The sequence below is a fragment of the Osmerus mordax genome, chromosome 8 (genome assembly GCF_038355195.1).
Source record: "Osmerus mordax isolate fOsmMor3 chromosome 8, fOsmMor3.pri, whole genome shotgun sequence".
NCBI classification, from domain to species: Eukaryota; Metazoa; Chordata; class Actinopteri; order Osmeriformes; family Osmeridae; genus Osmerus; species Osmerus mordax.
The window spans coordinates 19494531-19513711 of record NC_090057.1 but is presented as its reverse complement, the minus strand read 5'-3'; the positions used below and the strand labels follow the sequence as shown (position 1 = coordinate 19513711).

Genomic DNA, 19181 nt, shown 5'->3' with positions numbered 1-19181 from the left:
AGTTTACATTAAAGGCAGACAATTTGGATAAATGGACTGAGTACTTCTTTACTGATCAAGAATAGAAGCCTGTGAGTCTTAGTTCTATTTGCCTGAGACGATCTCCGGCTTAAAAGAATAGGATATCATTTGCGTCATCATTTTGAAACCACAAACCAGCAGAGATATGGAGCCATGGAAAGGGAACATAGAGGCTTCAGAAAGTTGCTGAACTGGAGAAAGCATTCAACTATAGCATTACATTTTACATTTAGTCATTTAGCAGACGCTCTTATCCAGAGCGACTTACAGTAAGTACAGGGACATTCCCCCGAGGCAAGCAGGATGAAGTGCCTTGCCCAAGGACACAACGTCAGTTGGCATGACCGGGAATCGAACTGGGAACCTTCGGATTACTAGCCCGACTCCCTCACCGCTCAGCCACCTGACTCCCATAGCAACATATGTTTAGTCTAGACAAATCTCAGTGATAGACCTGTAAAGTCAAGTTTCATAGCAGAAGAAAAAGCCAAATCAGGGAGGCCATAGGTATTTTAAAAGTTTTCCACTGACAAACGACAAGCATTTACAAATTTCAGTCTTGCTAGACATTTTTTAAAGAACACATCCTTGTGGTGCTCCAGTGGAAGATAGGCCACAGAGGGTCCGGGTAAGAGTCTAAGTGTCATTTTAATAATAAATATATTTTGTCATTGCCCTAAGTTGAACAAAACGAAAAAAGCTTTGGACCACCCTTAACACCAAAAGGAAGAACTTCTTTAAAGATACTCTTTTCGTCTGATATGAGTCTTCATTGTGTAAAATAATCACCGATTACACTGCCTGTGGTTCTCATGCTTCTTGACTTAAACACATCTCTTCATAAGGTTGCCACAGTATGTGCATTCCTTAGAAAGTATAGAAAAGAGTAGTTTATTTTTTGGACTTGTGACAAATTAGTAAAACATTTGTGCATTTCCAATTCCAGTTTGCATCCTCAAACAGTTTTTGATTCCGTTTCAATTAAATTCGAAAAAATTAAATTGGATCTTCATAGCAACTCCGTATTGACCTTAGGGGCCGGCCTCAGGGAACTTTTTCGCTCTCTGACACACATACACATGCACATACACACAGCATAAACCTGCGTAGGTAGTTAAAGAGTTTAGTGTGATAAAGCCATTCCCTGCTCTCCTAATCTGTGCTGACAGGCCCTGAGTCCAGGAGTATGATTAATGGGAGTTCCTATTGCAGCCGGACGCATTTAATGTCATCCGCAATATCACGCCACTGCAACAAACGAGAGCCAGAATATCATAAATCCTGTGGCATGTTGTCCATTTCCATTAGCAGGAATTTATTATTGAGTCTCAGGTGAGTTTTGTTGTTATTTTTCAATGCGGCACTCATAAATCCATTGGTTTGAACTGGGGACCCATAAAGGTAAGATGGAGTGATGGAGGGAATGGGAGACAATGTCCGAGAGAGAATAAGAGTCAGAGAGTTGTGTACTCCTGCTTTGACCTTCCACACTTGTTCCATATTCACAGTTTTGGACCCTATCTTGTATTTTCAAGAATATTGTTTTTCTTTGTGTTTCAAATCTAATGTCCAGCCCTACGTGTCTGAGAAAGGGGTAGGGTGGACATTTTAGGCTTTCAAATCCCACTCCATGCCTTTACTGGGTAATTCAGCAGTCTGATAAAGTTAAAGTAAAAAAAAATGTACCTTGTAAAATGTAGCCTATAGTGCAAAACTAAACTGAATGTGTTTACTTAAACTCAACAATTTAATTGAACTTCTTTATTTAAAATAAATCAACTTAAAGTATAACAGGCTGCTGCTAAGTCATGGCTCGATATTAAGGCTTGTCCGCTTGTCCGGGACAAGTGGATTTTTTTTGCACCACTGGACAAGTTTAAACTCAAACAAAATAAAATGCCATGTTACTTCACGTTATGTTCCGCGTTATGTTTATTTTACCCATATTTTCGATACTTGCATTGTATCAAAAGAATCGATTTTCAATTTGAAATATCGATCCTACCTGGGATTTGTAGGCCGTATAGTATAGAAATGTACTTAAATAAGAAAGTCAATGGGAACTATTTTTTCTTCCGCTGTGTCTGTGCTTATCATGAGTTCATCATCGGCAGTGCACCACGCTCTCTCACTCTCACTCAGTGAAAGCACACTCAGCGCAGATTCGAGTTCATCGCTGCGGTCATGACTGAAAGAAAAAGAAGCATAATCTGGAGTTATTTCACTCCAGTTAACAACGATGAAGCTTTATGTGACATTTGTCAAACAACAATACGCCATTGTGGCAATACCACAAAACATGACAAGCATCTAAAAGTTAAACAACCTAAAGAGCACAACGAAGTTCAGCTGATGCCGGCAGAGGAGGCAACACAGACACGTAATGCTTATTGCGGTTTATTTAATATTAATAACGATGGCTTTCAGAATGCATTATAAAATTACTAAAATAAAAATATTTCATAGAAGTATCGGTATTGATATCAACGATACTGGTCTTGAAAGTACTTGGTATCTGATCGAAAAGAAAATGATTGGTATCGCCCATCCCTAGCTGTAAACCAAAAATTATGTTTTTAAGAAGTTATTTGGAGTCAGGGAGTCAGGTGGCTGAGCGGTGAGGGAATCGGGCTGGTAATCCGAAGGTTGCCAGTTCGATCCTGGTCGTGCAAACTGACATTGTGTCCTTGGGCAAGGCACTTCACCCTACTTGCCTTGGGGGAATGTCCCTGTACTTACTGTAAGTCGCTCTGGATAAGAGCGTCTGCTAAATGACTAAATGTAAATGTATTTGTCCGTGGGATGAAAGTAAATATCTGCAAAATAACTGTTAAAATAGCTAGTTTTGAAATTGTGTTTTACAGAATACGTGTTTTTTCTGTAATTCAAAATGGCGGCTGGATCAATTTGGCTGTTATCAAAAAATTATCATGTGTCACACATGGGATGTCCCAAGATATCATGAGACAAAGGAATAATTTAATACAGGCAAACAAATCAACAGTTATTGGCCAAAACACATTTTTGCATCCTGCGGCCACGCCCAGTGATCACATGACACCAAATTGTTTGGACATCCTCAGATGAGGGTTCCGAGTCATCATACCAAGTTTGGTGTTGATTTCTCAAGGATTGGCTGAGATATGACCCAACTTCCTGTTTGGTGTCTTTGCTGCCGATTTTGATTGGCTGTACCGGACAAATGGTTTTGAAAATCAAAAATCCTTTCAAATTTTTTAGTGAGGGTTGCTGTGACGATGATGTGTGCCAATTCTGGGCAACATTTGACCAAAATTGAAGGAGGAGAAGCGAAAAAAGTTTTTCCTTAAAATTCGAAATGGCGGAAAATATATATAACCGTAAATTGACGTCATGGGGTGTGTTGAACTCGTCTTGATCCAGGGAATCCAACGGTACCTCATTTTTGAAAATCGGTCATACGGTTCGAACGTTACGTGCGTAAACACAAGTCCAACTTTGACCCGTTGGTGGCGTTAGAGTGCTCGAATGGGAGACATGAAACTTGGGGAAAATAAAGAGGGGACTGTCCTCAAAGAGTGTGCCAAATTTCACAACTTTACCATACGGTTCTAGGGGCTGCCACAGACTCCAATGGGAGAGGAAGATGATTAATAATAATAAGAAAAGGTAGAAACACTTAAGTGGCTTCGCCGCTTCGCGGCTTGGCCACCAATTAGCAAGAATATAGACTAATACAATAACAGGCTTAAATTAACTGACAAGTTAGCTATACGACTCAAAGACGCGCAATCTCAACTGCGGTGTGAAGCGTGTATCCATGCTATTCTACGACATGCACTCTAACAATCACATAGACGTCCTAAAATTTTGTACAGCCCTATTTCTGATACCATGGCGGCAGAAATGTAGTCGTGGCGAGCCGCCACGGCAAAATAAACATAGGAAACACTAACGTGCAAGGTCCCATCCTCCATTTGACAACCATATCCATCCATGTTGACAAAAAGCAGCTACCTTATTGGTGTAGAAGGATCACGTGTCGAACCGTGCCACCAAAATCCTATTACGCTCTGAAGAAACTAGTTCTGCATAAAACATAGACGCATCGACAATCGACTGGAATTTCAGCAACAAACTTTTTTTTGGTAGCTTAGCAGGACTCTTTTTCTTTTTTATGAGCTAAAGATTGTGTAGATGCCAGACTGTGGAGCGGGTTGAAACGATAACAGGGTTCACCTTACGGCCTATCTGAGTCGCCACTTTCCTCAAGCCCCTTTGCTCCGGTGCCATCTCGATTTGATTATATGTGACAAATAAGAAAGACAAATAACATGAATAAACTACTACATGAACAAATGCAACGAACCGCAACTAAATCCATGTTTTTTCTAAAAGTAATGGTTCGCAAATTATCTCAGATTTACTGTACTCGGGGCCTTTTTTATGGTTTGTTTTTTCCCCCCCCAAGTAGGCCTACGACTTGAGTCATTTTCCAAGTGCGTTCTTAGGTCAACATTTCAAAAGAAACTCTTGTCTATAAATCAACATTACACTTGTGTCTTGCCTCTCATCGGCTAAGTTACAGTGGAGATGTTTGGAGACAATTGAAGTACCACGCAGCGACACAAACAACAATGGTGGAGGAGAGAGAGAGAGATGCGCGTTTCCGAGTTGGAAATACACATTGATGCTGGTAACTAATCTGACCACTTTTTTCAGTAACGAGTAATCTGTAAAGTAACTAAATTACTTTTTAAAGGAGTAATCAGATTACTTTTTCAAAGTAACTGTGGCAACACTGTTCTCTGGTACTAGCCTAGTGTTTATTTCTAATTGATTTCAATGGTCTCAAAGCAGGCTTTGGTCTGTCGTCTCCCCAACGTGACGTCATGCAATGAATTGTGGGGGAAAGAGGAATCATTTAAAAAAGTAGCTACTTTTTCGTATTATATTCCATTTAATGACACCCAACAACATCAAATACATGAATAACAGTTTAAATGTTTATTACCAACAAGCAAATAGCGCAAATGTGTTGGAAAAATAAACCTGCCATATGGCCTTTAACATTACCATACTATTGGTTGTACTTTGTGAAAAGAATAACCATGTCCTGTATCATAGCTACATGTATGACCTTTGCAGCAAAGCAAAACGTGTGAAAATCAGTTCGGTATTGAGTTCGGTATGATTATTTAAATGCGCTGACAGCTCAGCCAAACAGATTACACTGAGTGGAGCGGTTGCCCGTTCCAAGATGGCGGCCCCACGGCTCGTCAGCGCCAGTAGCGCTCGATGCGGCGTCTACTCTTTATTATGTCTTTGGTATAGCCTACTTTACAGTTGAACATTAGCTGATATTTAACTACGTACATTTAACCGATACAAATGCTGCCGACGCTAGCTAGGTAGAAACGTCAACACAAAAAAAAATACGATACATCTTTACCCGGACAAGTGACTTTTGTGCATGGACAAGTGAAACGTTAATGTACTTGTCCATTTTTTGAGGCACAAAAAATTAATGTCGAGCCCTGTGCTAAGTATTGTAACTTATGTATATGCTTAAAGAAGAAAAAACACGATTTTGGGGCGTCTGTGGCTCGGGGGAGAGAGGGTTGTCTGTTCATTGCAAGGTTGGTGGTTCGATCCCCGACTCCTCCTAGGTCATGGGCCGAAGTATCCTTGAGCAAGACTCTGAACCCCAAGTTGCTCCCGATGGGCAGGCCGGCGCCTTGCATGGTAGCTCGCTGCCGTCAGTATGTGTGAGTGTGTGTATGAATGGGTGAATGAGAGGCAAACATTGTAAAGCGCTTTGAGTGTCGCTAAGGTAGAAAAGCACTATATAAATGCAGTCCATTTACCATTTAAAGTGGTATGGATTTTGGAAAAAATTGATTTTAAAAACCTGAATTAATTTACTTATATTTTGATTGTGTCAACCCCTCCTCCCCCTCCTTCTATTCCTCCTCCTATTCCTCCCCCTCATCCTCCTCCTATTCCTGCACTTCGTCCTCCCCCTCCTCCTCCTTGTCCTCCACCAGTTTGTCCGGAATAAACACCTGCAACAATTAGCTATTGTTAGACAACAGAGCAATTTTACCTGCTTTTACCTAGTGAGAATTATAATGTAATGCATTAGTATGTTAACATAAATGTTATCTTATTGACTCTTATAGCCTACTCACAATTTGCAATAACGGATTTCCATATTCTGCTTAATCAACATCAATCAACTGTTGCATCAACATTAACACAATCGAAACAAAATTGGTGGCATGGCAATAGGAAAATGCATTACAATGTTGCTATACATTTGCACCAATCCACCCCCTTCAATTGACTGATCCATACGTATGTATGTATGAGTGTATATAATGTGTACTGTATACTTTTAGTTTATTTCCTCCAGGAACACAATGACACTTACTGAGGGACTTGTTGCACTTGTTGGTTAGTTGTAACTGAGTTAACTACTTGTACTCGCTGTAAATTATATTATTGTTGCTTTCTTTCCTACAGGTACACTCTTGCACTTTTGTGTTGTTTCATTTGTAACTTGTTTAACTACTTGCTCTTATGTTTCTTCCCCTTTCTCCCCTTCAAACTAAAGCTCTTCCATAAATCATTAGTCCCGATTTTTCGTAGGATTCTTCTAACACCATTTCCAATATTATTGCCTCCTGGAAGGCTCAGGTACTGAATGTAAAGAAATAAATTTAAAATCACATCAAAACCATTTAATTTCAAACCACATAATTGACACACTTTTAACAGGTTGTATATATTAATGTTCTGTTAAAGAATGTGTCACATCAATATAAAGATAAAAAGAAACTTCATTGTAGGTATATTTTCTAATCTTTTAATCTTTAAAGAACAGGTCTATTACCTGCTGTGGCAATTCAGATATGTGTATTTTTGCCATTACTTTCAATACGATGTTCTTGAACGTTTGTCCGACGTAGCAACAGTAACTAAGAGGGGCGGGGCTAAGCGATAGGTCACACTCCAAATCATAGACATATATACATGTATATATGTCTATTAGTCCATGAGCCAGGGGGGTTGATCGGTATCATCAGGGGGACAAATGCTATCATTGTTTTTTGGCAAGGTATACACCCCTAGTACTAGAAAAATCACGATAGCAGTGCAGGGGTGGTGGCGAAATCACTTTTTTTCAGCTCATGAAGTTACTAACCCCCTAAGATAAATTCCGTTTTTGAGATCTGGTGTATATCTGGTTTAGGCTCATGATAGGTATATTGTCAATATTCTATAATATGGTGCTTGGTATCACTGGAAAGGGGACCTTTTTAGGCTTTCATTTAAGCCCAGGACTGAATCTATCTGACAAACACAGAGGTCATATGACGTCTTTAAACCAGAAATAACACACATTTTCTCACAATTTCCGCCTAAACTGTATGCTTTCTTTTATCCCTGGGGCATGAAGGAACATCAGGGACACAAAACTCAACAACTTCAATACTCAAGGCACTCTGATGATTCAGAAAATGTATAATATACCCATACTATTTATTTGTGAGAGCCTTAAATTAAATTAAAGTCTTCAAAATAGAATGGAGCCAATAGAGTGGACAAATAGGATGGAGCCCTATTCATTGTAAAAGTCAAAGAAACAGGTTGTAAAGTGAATATATTTAATCAAAGACTGGTTTGTATGTTGATATCCATTTTTTTAAATTATCTAATCATCATCATTTTCCATGTCGTCCTTGTCTTCATCTGAACTTTCTACACAGGTCGCCTGGTTTTCACACTCTGTCAGTTTACACGTCTGTGCACCTGAAGCCATTTGCAAGACACATACATCGTGGGAGTGAACACTTTTTTGTGCAGTTGCAGGCGAGTAGATCCACCACAGCTTCAGGTGCTGGCCGGCCTTCCATCCAGTGCAGCACCAACTGTTCACCTTCCTCCTCTTGTCTCCATCTTCCATCCTCTGCCAACAGGGCTTGGCACTTGTGGGTCCTTTTCTAAACATCTTCTCCAAATACCCGCCTGATAGTTAGCTCGCAGTGTGTGTTGCCTCAAGCTATCCTTGCACGGTGGGAGTTGATGACTCTCGATTTCACCTTTCTTTGCACAGAAAATGTGGTACCTGAGCTTGTTGATCATGGTGGTTGATGCTTTTGGGGCATAGAGGACACATGTAAATGCTTCCAGTTTGTTGCTCAGTTCTGGTGAGAGGTCCCATTCCTGGCCCAACTTCAAGACTGTGTCTTGTGTTTCTTTGTTGTTCATCAGGAGTGTAAGTGCCCTTGTCTTTCCTTTGCCTGCAAAAGCGCTTACAGTGTCACATCCTGTGTAGGCGTGCAACCCAATGAGAGCCCTACAAGTGTCCATGCCAACAGTGGCTGCAACCTTCCTGATAGCTACCAGCCTTGTACGGGTTCTTGTGCCACACTTCAGGAACAATGGGGCCTCAATCTTGTCACAGCATGCTAAAGACATGATAAAGACATCTGTGTCTTCTGAACAGATAACTATAGATTGGTATCCCTCTCTTGCGGCATGGAGAAGTAGTCGTCCATCTGCTTCTTCTTGTTGACATTGAAGAGTTGACACCTCACTGTCTTGATATGTGATTCTGTAGCATTTATCAATCACAGTTGCATATAGAATCTTCTCCTGTAGCTTTTCTCTGTATTCTGGCTTCCTCCATTCATTCACTATGAGGCTAATGAGACTAGTTTTGTTATTGACTTTGGTAAGGAAGCTCCTCCACTGCCTCACCATCTGTGTGCTTGTGATATCCTGCAACTCATGGCCAGTCTCTTCACCCCGTAGAGATCTTTCACTATTCTTGATTGAGTTCTGCTTGTATGTGTCAAACACAACATCTATTCTTCTACTCTGACTGCCTTCCCTCAGAGCCATACCCTGGATTGTTGTGGCAACATCTCTGAAAGTAACTTCATCACCTTTCACTCATTGGACTAAGTGCATCCCATCAACTACTGTGGCAGAGTTTTCTGGGTGTTTCTCCTGTAGTGCTACATTTTTCTGCAAGGCTGTGGCCAAATTAGCTTTGTTTGTTTTTCTCAGCAATCCATCTGGTGTGGAGAGTGCCCAGGGCAATGGACCAAGAGGATGAGAAAGGATATCCTCCATGTTAAGACTACGTGCTTGTGCCATCACTATGATGCGTCCAAACAGAGACCTGTCTGCTTTCAAGATGACTGTCCTCCCACTTGATTTCACTTCTCTCTTCTTACACATATCACTGAATGTTTTCAGCTTGTTGGTTTTCATTGGGTCGTGGAATTTCTTTGCTGGTGTTTCTTTGTCTAGTCTCTCATCCTTGAAGTGTGCATAGCATTGCTCGCCAATCTCATATGCCTTCATCAGGTCAGAGGCAATGTCTTTGGAAGCTGTCTTTGCCGTAGAGATGCTAATGAGGTCCCGCTTCTCTGCAAATAAGAATATATTTTATTGTCACCGTACTATGTACAACAAAATTGAGTGCTCACAGTCCTTGTTTACAGTATTAAACATTTTATGGCAGCATTTAATGTGACTACTGCTGTTGGGTATAAACTGTGTTTTGTCTGTTTGTGCATGTTTTGATTGATATATACCGTCAAACGGGTTTATCCATCCTTGTATGAGGCTAACCACTGCTGAAACTGCTTCCTCATCTTTCTGGATTCTTGGTGACTGTAGCTCTGAATGAGAAAGCTGTGATTTGTTGCCTTGTAGCATCTCCCTTAACTGTCCTAGGAATGCACTGCGGTGCTCAGCTGTTAGGTAGTAACGCCTGACCGCTCCAGCTTTCAGGCTAAACCGTGATGTGCCTCCAGGAGTCTGTGTGTCTTTATTCACGGTGACGTCAATAGCCTGGTCTACAGGAATCCTCCCAAATGTGTTGTTATTTGACAGCTGCACTGAGAACTGGCCTGTCTTGAAGGCCTCATACACAGAAGGATACTTCTCTGGGAGGTTGGTCATCTGAGCAAAGTAAGGGGACAGGTATCTGAGAGATGAGAGATTGAATTTAATATTTTGGCTAGCAATCTTTACAAATTGAATCGATGCAGAATATTCAAACATACAGAAATGCATAAGAAATGTACCTGGCATAATTCATCTTATCGTAGGCAAAGCACCATGGGATGATGGTTCTTATAGCGTGGAGGTGCAACTCCCAGTCCCCCTCACGAGACACACGCAGAAGGCCAAGTACTACATCCTCTACCATGTCAATGTATGACATCCAGAATGCAGAGAGCTCTCCATTGTTGTGACGGGGGTGTTCTAGAAAGTCTGTCCACAGGGTTATCGGCTCAGCTGAGAGTGGACTTTGCAGCAGATTGGTCATCTTTTCTTGGTTCAGGTCACTGGTCATGTCTTTCACATCCTCCAAGAATGATTTGATCATCTCACTCCTCTCTGGAGCATTTTTCTCAACCCAGGGTGTGAACTTTTCCCATGCAAGTCTCATCAGTGCTTCTGAGATGTACTTGTGGACCCTGACTGCACGGTTATAGTGTTTACCGTCAAGGACTCCATTGATGGACCCCTCTGCGACAACTCCAGCCTCTATGCATATGTCCTTTAGACCAGCATCTCTAAACCGCTTTCCTATGATGGCTAAGGCATTGCATATTGTATGGAATGTCCCCATCCTGAGAAGAATGTTGGAGAACCATTCTCTGTGCTTCCAGGTTATCTCAGCGGCTTTTGCATAGTGCGCTTGATCCATGACTACAACTATTGTCTCTAGGTGCAGCTCCTTCCTGATTAGCTGGCAGATATTGTTGGCAGATACCCAACAATATCTTGGGAGATTGGTTCCTGGTCCCTGGTGCTGATATTAAAACCAGTCCAGCTGGGGATTGTCTGATTCTCTGGATCTGTTTGCCTTGCAAGTGCCCACACCATTGTCTTCTTTCTTGCAAGAAGAGCAGCCTCCTTGGTTTCCTGGAAATAGTGTTCCCTGGTTGGAATAGGTTGTGGGCCCACACGTGCACCTGGATGAATGAATGAATTAATTATTGAATGAATGCTTTATATGGAATGTATATCACAATTAAATTGAATACATAGAAAATAGATACATGATTATAGCTTCATGCTAATTTTCAAACCTGCTCACCTGCTACATATACGTACTTCCAGGCTTTGGTCTTCAATGGTGACTGATCTCTGCTTCAGTTTCTCAATGTGTGGAAGATCAGTTCTTGACAGATGTGGTCCATAGACATTGGCCTGTACCACTATGCCATTAACTCTGTGTGATGTACCCTTTCCAGTGAGGGTTTCCTCAAGTCTATCAATATTATCCCATGCAAGATTGGTGAAGACATGAGGCTTGATGGAGGCTGGAAGTACAACTCTTTGGTTAGAGGCTGTTGCTAGTTTTTGGAGACACAGAGCAGTGTTGTTCTCTTCAAGCTGGGAGTAAGACACCCCATGCCCCAACTTGTTCAGTATTTGTATGAGCTCAGTGTTACCTGTCAGTGTTTTTACAGCATACGTGAGTAGAATGTGCTTTGGTGTTTTATGTTGACCACCTGTGACAGCGTATATTATGTCCTGACTAAATAATTGAACCAAAGCAGTGATCTTCTGTGTTTGAGTTTTGGTGTCAGGATTTCCAGTGAGCAGTCCAAAGAGAAGCCGTTCTAGTTGATCTGGTAAGGTGATATAACCACTATCTTTCACATCAGATGGATGGAATGGCCAGGGGGTCACTGTCATCTCCTGTTTAATGATTGATCTGATATGTGAAGATGTCTGATCTATGATCTTGTTGACATTGGTTGACTTGGCCCTCCAAACGTTGAGTTCCGTGAGCAGATTTTGATTTTCCAAGACAACATCCCTTCTAGAAACAGTTTGAGGAACCATCAGCAATTTGGCTTTGTCATCTGGAAATATATCGACAGAATTTCCCAGCTCATTTTCAAGCGTCCTTCGAATGTTCTTCTTTGTTGAATCCCGCAGGCTTGTAACTCCACCAGATAGCATCAATGATGTGAGCTTTGTGAACAAAGAAGTGACCACCTGTACAACTGTTTTGTTGGGTATGATATCAGTTCTGATATACACAAAAGGTTTTTATAGGCTTCCCTTTCAATCCTTTTATACTCTTCATCACCATCTGTTCCTGCATTGTTATCTTGGTTCTTGGGCTCCTTTTTCTTGATTCTTGTGTATTCCTTATAGCATGAACGATGATAGTGGGCCTCTGCAGCAACTACATCTCTGCTTGTTACAGCTAGAATCTTTTCATCTCTTTTTTGGGTGGCACATTCTCTTAGTGTTTGGTCAGCATTTAATGTTACAGCTTGTGCGAGTTTTTCCCTTGACTTGGAGCCCTTTACAAACTTCTCTTTATTACACAAAATGCAGATTGGATGATATACTCTTGCTCCATCTGAAGATGTCCTGCTTGGTCTTTTTGGTAAGCTATTCTCTCCAGCTTCATCTGTAATGTTTTCTGTGGCTTTCCTTTTCAGAGTCTCTAATTCTCTTTTCATTGTGAAGAGGCTCTGGCATTTTCTGTGGTAGTGGATTCTTGTGACTTCTTCTTCTCCAAGGTCTTTAGCAACATCTGTAATAGGGGCATAGTTTCTCACTTTGGCTGCGTCAAGCAATGTTTTCCAGGATTCATAGTCTTTAAGACCAAAGACTCCATCATCTTCTTTTGATGTTTCATGGTGTATGATACACACTTCAGATTCTTTGTACTGGCTGTCCATTCTGAATCCAGATATAAATCTCCTCTACTCAGTTCTATTGTGCAAGAGTATCCCACCATCACAGTAACTAAAAGAAAATCACAAGGGTGGTGATGTAAACATTACAGGTTAATGAACATTTGTGTTGAAAAAAAGAAAGAAAAGGTTTGTTACTTGACATTACTTAAACCCAACCCATCATAACATAAGCTTAACCTGATGTCACTTACATCTTCTTGGAAATGTTTGGAAGATGTCAATTTTTTTCACAGTATGTTTTTGCTTTTTCCAACGTTTTAAATTGTTACATTTTTCTTCTACACATTTTCAGCGCTTATTTCGACATCCCATATTTTCTGATCTAAAACAAAAAATGGGTCAATTTGACCCGAAGTCAACACAAGGGTTTTAACCTGCTAGCTAGCCTGCACTGTAGCAGTTTCTGTTTCACTGTTTAACCGACAAGCTAGTTACTAGCTTACATTAGCTACTGTTACAGGTACAGCTGTAGGTATAATCTCCCTCTGTCTATTCCCCATCAATTCAAATCAATCAAAAGCATAAGAGAAAAAGTATTTTGTACTTACATTTAATACCCCTGGAATTCACTGGATTGAAGATGGTATAGTTGGTAGTGTTATTATAACCAGTCAACTGAACCAACAATCTTTTCACCAAACTGACAAAACCTTGTTAAACTGTCAAAATCCATCAACATTCCGTGCATGAGCTACTTTCTAACTGAAAGTGGGTGAATATCAAAATACATGATAGAAACATTTTTTTAACCACTTACAAGTGTTATGTTGACAACACTATTGAAACAATTACTTTTTACAGTATTACAACTGTACATGAATAAATAGGCCATTTGGCCCTGGACTAATAGGGTATTCTACTTGTCCATTCTATTGGCTCCATTCTATTTTGAAGACTTGTGCTGGCTGCACAAGTGTAATTTAAGGCTCTCACAAATAAATAGTATGGGTATATTATACATTTTCTGAATCAGAGTGCCTTGAGTATTGAAGTTGTTGAGTTTTGTGTCCCTGATGTTCCTTCATGCCCCAGGGATAAAAGAAAGCATACAGTTTAGGCGGAAATTGTGAGAAAATGTGTGTTATTTCTGGTTTAAAGACGTCATGTGACCTCTGTGTTTGTCAGACAGATTCAATCCTGGGCTTAAATGAAAGCCTAAAAGGTCCCCTTTCCAATGATACCAAGCACCATATTATAAAATATTGACAATATACCTATCATGAGCCTAAACCAGATATACACCAGATCTCAAAAACAGAATTTATCTTAGGGGGTTAGTAACTTCATGAGCAAAAACAAAAGTGATTTCGCTACCACCCCTGCACTGCTATCGTGATTTCTCTAGTACTAGGGGTGTATACCTTGCCAAAAAACAATGATAGCATTTGTCCCCCCAGATGATACCGATGGCCCAAATTTGGGGCCCTGGCTCATGGACTATATGCTCCAAATATCATGCACGTCTGAGTCTCCGTAACCAGGACAACAATGAGATTATGTCTTGCAAAACTCTTGGTTCATTGTAGCTAACTGTCAAAAAGTAGCTAGCTACTCTAGAGCTACTAGACTACAGCTGGAGCCTTCAACTCTCCAAAAGTAGCCCTCAGTTGTCAGCTGTTTTGTATTTTCTGTATCCTTAAAAGGGACAACACCAGTGTGTAGGCATGTTCCTATTTATTGATAACTTGTTATACAAGTTAAGATGATACGACGTCTCAATTTAACTAGCCGACTTCGCCTTCGCAGTTAGAGCTACAGTAGACTAATGTCGAGAAAACCAGTGCCAACTCAAATATATATTTATTTCCGATATTCTTAGATATGGAATATTTCAAATTGGATAAACATAGGCCTACCTCTACATAGATACAGGTAAAGTTTGTATTAAAATATATTTTCCTCAAATTCAGTCCTTCAGGTGGCCCACCTTCACAGAAGTGCACAAAATAACTTTTAACTAGCCAACTACACAGAAACACTATATAAAAAACACAATAACAAAGAACTATACTATCAACACGCTAAAACTTAAGTAAAATATCATATTTAACGTCACTGTGTCCAATCCCGACCGGTTTTTAGCTAACATTCTGATAAAATACCACTTCAAATATTGATAAAAATAATCGTATCACGTTTTCAGCTGATTTACTGATTTCACGTTAAGCTTTAACTTCTTACCTTTCGAGCTAAATATTGTTTAAAATTTTAGAGTTAGCTTAGCCTTTACTAGAGCCGGTCAAAAGACGCTGGCGCCGGTAAATTAGCCGTGCGCTACCCTTGTCCAAACCCGACCGCACTTCTAAACACTGGCCGCTGCTGTTTTTCTGGGGATATTAACTTGATCCAAACTGACCATCAATGCTGTCAACATATCCGGGGACGTAGTTATGTCCTCCACAATAAGATATCACGCTTCAACATCTCCAAACTATGCGATAAAATCTCAATTTGACTGTATACCACCACCTGCTGGATGTTTTGTTGAACTCTTCTCAAAGTTTGCTACATTTACATTTCACATTTACATTTACATTTTCACATTCACATTTAGTCATTTAGCAGACGCTCTTATCCAGAGCGACTTACAGTAAGTACAGGGACATTCCCCCCGAGGCAAGTAGGGTGAAGTGCCTTGCCCAAGGACACAACGTCATTTGGCACGGACACGAATCGAACCAGCAACCTTCTGATTAATAGCCCGATTCCCTAACCGCTCAGCCACCTGACTCCCTACATTTACATTTATTCATTTAGCAGACGCTTTTATCCAAAGCGACTTCCAAGCGAGATGCTAGCCCCCATCCCTTCCTCCCCTCGACTACAGATCACGTCACACATGATCGTGTATTTTCATTGGCAAGACAAAGTAGTGTTAAGCTAGCATTGAAATACACTCATATGCTAACCCATAGTAGCAGTACGATGACAACACAGACACACTTGTCAGAGTAAAGATCGTCGCCCAAGCGTCCCCCGAGTGTCGCCGAGTGGTCTTTCGGCCAAAGTAACTTTCCTATATTATTTAGACATGTAAACGTCCATATATGTTCATTAAATTTTACACGTAGATTGTTTGGTATGCCTAAAATAATACTACTTACACTTTGCTGGCGATAGCAAAAGAAAATGCTGGCAAAAAGACCGGAAACTGAGTGTCCAAACCCCGTTCGGGTTTGGACAATAGTAGTTTACAGCGGTCGGGATTGGACACAGTGACGCTACACAAATTGATTATCAAACAGTATTATTATAAATGAAGGATGCAGGATCAAAAAGTTTCGCTGTAGTCTCTCAACGTCTTCACTGAACAACAGGGTTCACGAGCGGTGACAGTTGGGACCCAACCACGTAACCAGGCAGGTCCGCGAGGGATGTGCTGAAGTAGGCTAGTAAGGAACATTTCTAGAGACGCAGCTGCAGCTGGTGCTTGGATAGGCTGGACCCAGCGCAGATGTTTTGTTTCAGTGATGGTACATCACTATTTTAACGGGTTATTTTTACATAAGGACATTCACTTGACAACAAACCATCTAAGGAACAGCCTGAAAACAAAGCAGATAACGTTTTTTCTCCGGCTTGGGACAGTGCAGTGCGTTCCAAGGACGTCCTAAGGATAACGTCACGGTATAGGGGACCAAATAGGAACGTCGCCAAATGTCCCCAGGACGCCCCTTCTTAGCTGGGATATTTGTCATTGTCCTTTCAGGCTGCACTGAGACAAATGGACTGTTTGAACATTATTTTCACTGTGGCACCTGTTTTTTAAGGCAATCTGTTTACGTCCCTTGTTTTAACAGACACTGCCCAAAGATCTCAGAAATAAATGTAGTCTATGGAAAGTAATAATCTGATGTGATTTCCAACCTATTTATGAAATTATATCTGGTGCTTACACCCTGTGCTAACAGACACACTGTGTAGTGAAAACTGCTGTATTTGAGTTGAAAACAACAGAGTGTAATGACCAGGAATCTTGACAATTATGAAAAAATCATGAAAAAATTACATTATCAAATAGTTCAGTTGGCAAGGAAACATCTCTTTACGGGATGTTTGCCTTTTTTCAATGGTTTCACTACCGTATTTGTGTATTCAGATCACAGTGGAAGTAAAATAACTGAAACAGACACATTTGGCACTTGATAATAATTGTAGATTCAGAGGGTAAAGACAGACAAATAAAAATTGTATTGGTGTGAATAAATCATGGCCAGTCACCTTTTCAATGTTGGTATTGCAACGGCTGGTATATGAGGGCAATTGTCCCCAGGCTGGTGGAAATGTCAGCTCCACGCACCACTGGCCACAGGAGCAGGGAGAGGTGTTAGAGTATTGGGACTGAATGCTATTGGTAGAGGCCGACAGTGAAGTACAAAACATCATCTCAAGATACACCCACACACAAGCACGCATCCACACACACAAAAGCAAACATACTCATATGCACATATACATCTTCTCTTTTACTTTCTCTTCAATTCTCTATTTCTTTCTCCCTGAAACCCCAGTGAAAGACCCACCAGGGTTTTACCGTTAATCAGCTGTCATCTCAGTGCCATGTTGACAGCAGCAGGGAGACAGATCATCTCAGGGAGAGTTAGCCTTTGTTCTACACCTCTGACCTTTGCGGATTACCACTCCAGCGGCGATACACCTCCAGGGAGATGACCAGAGTACTGTTCTTTAGTTCTGTAGTTCTCTAACTCTCACAGCTTTCACAACTTCACATATGGTCTCATTAGCCGACTACTGGCAAACTACATTCACAAGCTACCACCGTAACCTCCTTTCCCCTGGCTTCTTACCTTACCTTACCTTACATGTTTCATGTCTTCTCCCACCACCCACTGTCCTTTCTGCCTCATCATACAGAGTATAACTGGTTCTGTGAGCTGATGGTACTCTGCAGACTGAGATCTATTGATTTTCATCTTTGTGACTTCTGAGTGTTAAGATCCCTGCTTCTCATAGCCAATTGTCTGATTTGATGATGGACTGTAAGAAATAATTTATCAGGGTAAAGAAAATATGTTTACATGTGTGATCAAGGATGTATAACAGAATACTAAATGGTATCATGGAATCTGAGAATATGGGATACTCGGTGAGGGTGTGTGTATCCTTCTCAGTGGCATCAGGCAACCGCGTCTGACCAAGGATTTGATGGTCTGTAGTAAATACCATTTGTTCCTAATGTGCCTCATAAAATTCCTCTATTAGTATTTTTTACTAATTAATTCCCAAGCACTTTTTAATCACCAGACATTTAGACCCTTGAGCGCAATGAACTCTTGTTTCTGTGGGAAAAACATTCCCTCTCTTGTGCAGTATCTGCTAATGAGAGTAAATTGAATGTGTTTTAATTAAAAACTATAACGGATCATATTTTAGACTTGGTGTGCACTGTGAGAATGATGGTAGATCCTGTATACTGTAACAGAGCTGCTTGAAGAAAAAAGACAGTGAGAGAGAGAGGATGAATAAGAGAAGTGTACGAACAGAGTGATTGAGGGAGAGAAGGAGAAAGCAAATGACTATAAGCCAGACAGTAATCAGAACTGGCACATATCAAGCACACGTGTAGTGTTTAATTGCTCCCTCATTACTCTGATTCTTGGCCCTTTGTGGCAGCCTGTTTTAGAGCAGCATGGGTCTCTGGCACCCTGAGGCACTGTATTTGAACTGGTACTGTCTGGCTGGGTGATCATTACTCTAAATGCCCAACTGAGCAGTATTGACAAAGCTGCTTTAATTTTCAATGTGACTGGCAGAAGAATGAACAAAGATCATGCCTGTGGGAAAAGTATTTTTTATTTGCTGCACTAATATATATACACACACACGCCTTACAAGCATGTGCACATATATGGGTGTTTGGAACATCCATTCAGGGAACACACATTCATGCATATTTTCTCCAGAAAGGCCTAGCACAAGGCCCAATATCAGCCATCTATATCTAAGGGGTAAGTTATTGCCCGGTAGGTCTACCCTGTCAAGGAGACCTGTCTTCCATTCTTCCCCACCAGCTGCACCCTTCTGAGCCCTGACTGCAAGTGGCAGCTCGGATCTAAGATGGATTCGATAGACCGCAGATAGAGTGCGGCTAGTTTGGTTTGTTAAACGTTTTAGATCAACACTTGCATTATTGTTTTTGTTGATTTTATGTAAAGCACTTTGAGCTGCAATTCTTGTATGAAAAGTGCTATATAAATAAAGTCTTACTTACTTACTGACAGCAGGTTTCACAGGTTCATGGTGGATGAAACTTTCAATTGGCTGAACCCCCTCCCCCACACACACAGCTGAAGCTGATACAGTAGTAACATACAGTAGACACATTTCTATCCTGCTAGCTACCTGCTGTGTGTGTGGTTTTAGCAGAGTAGCTCCTGCTCAGGCAGATTACTACACTGATTCTGC

General features: G+C 40.8%; 1 long non-coding RNA gene across 1 annotated transcript in view; it reads left to right on the top strand.

The window, feature by feature from the left end:
- Positions 1-19181, top strand: part of LOC136947174 (uncharacterized) — a 333221-nt gene that overhangs the window by 120278 nt on the left and 193762 nt on the right. The gene's annotated exons all lie outside the window — the stretch shown is intronic.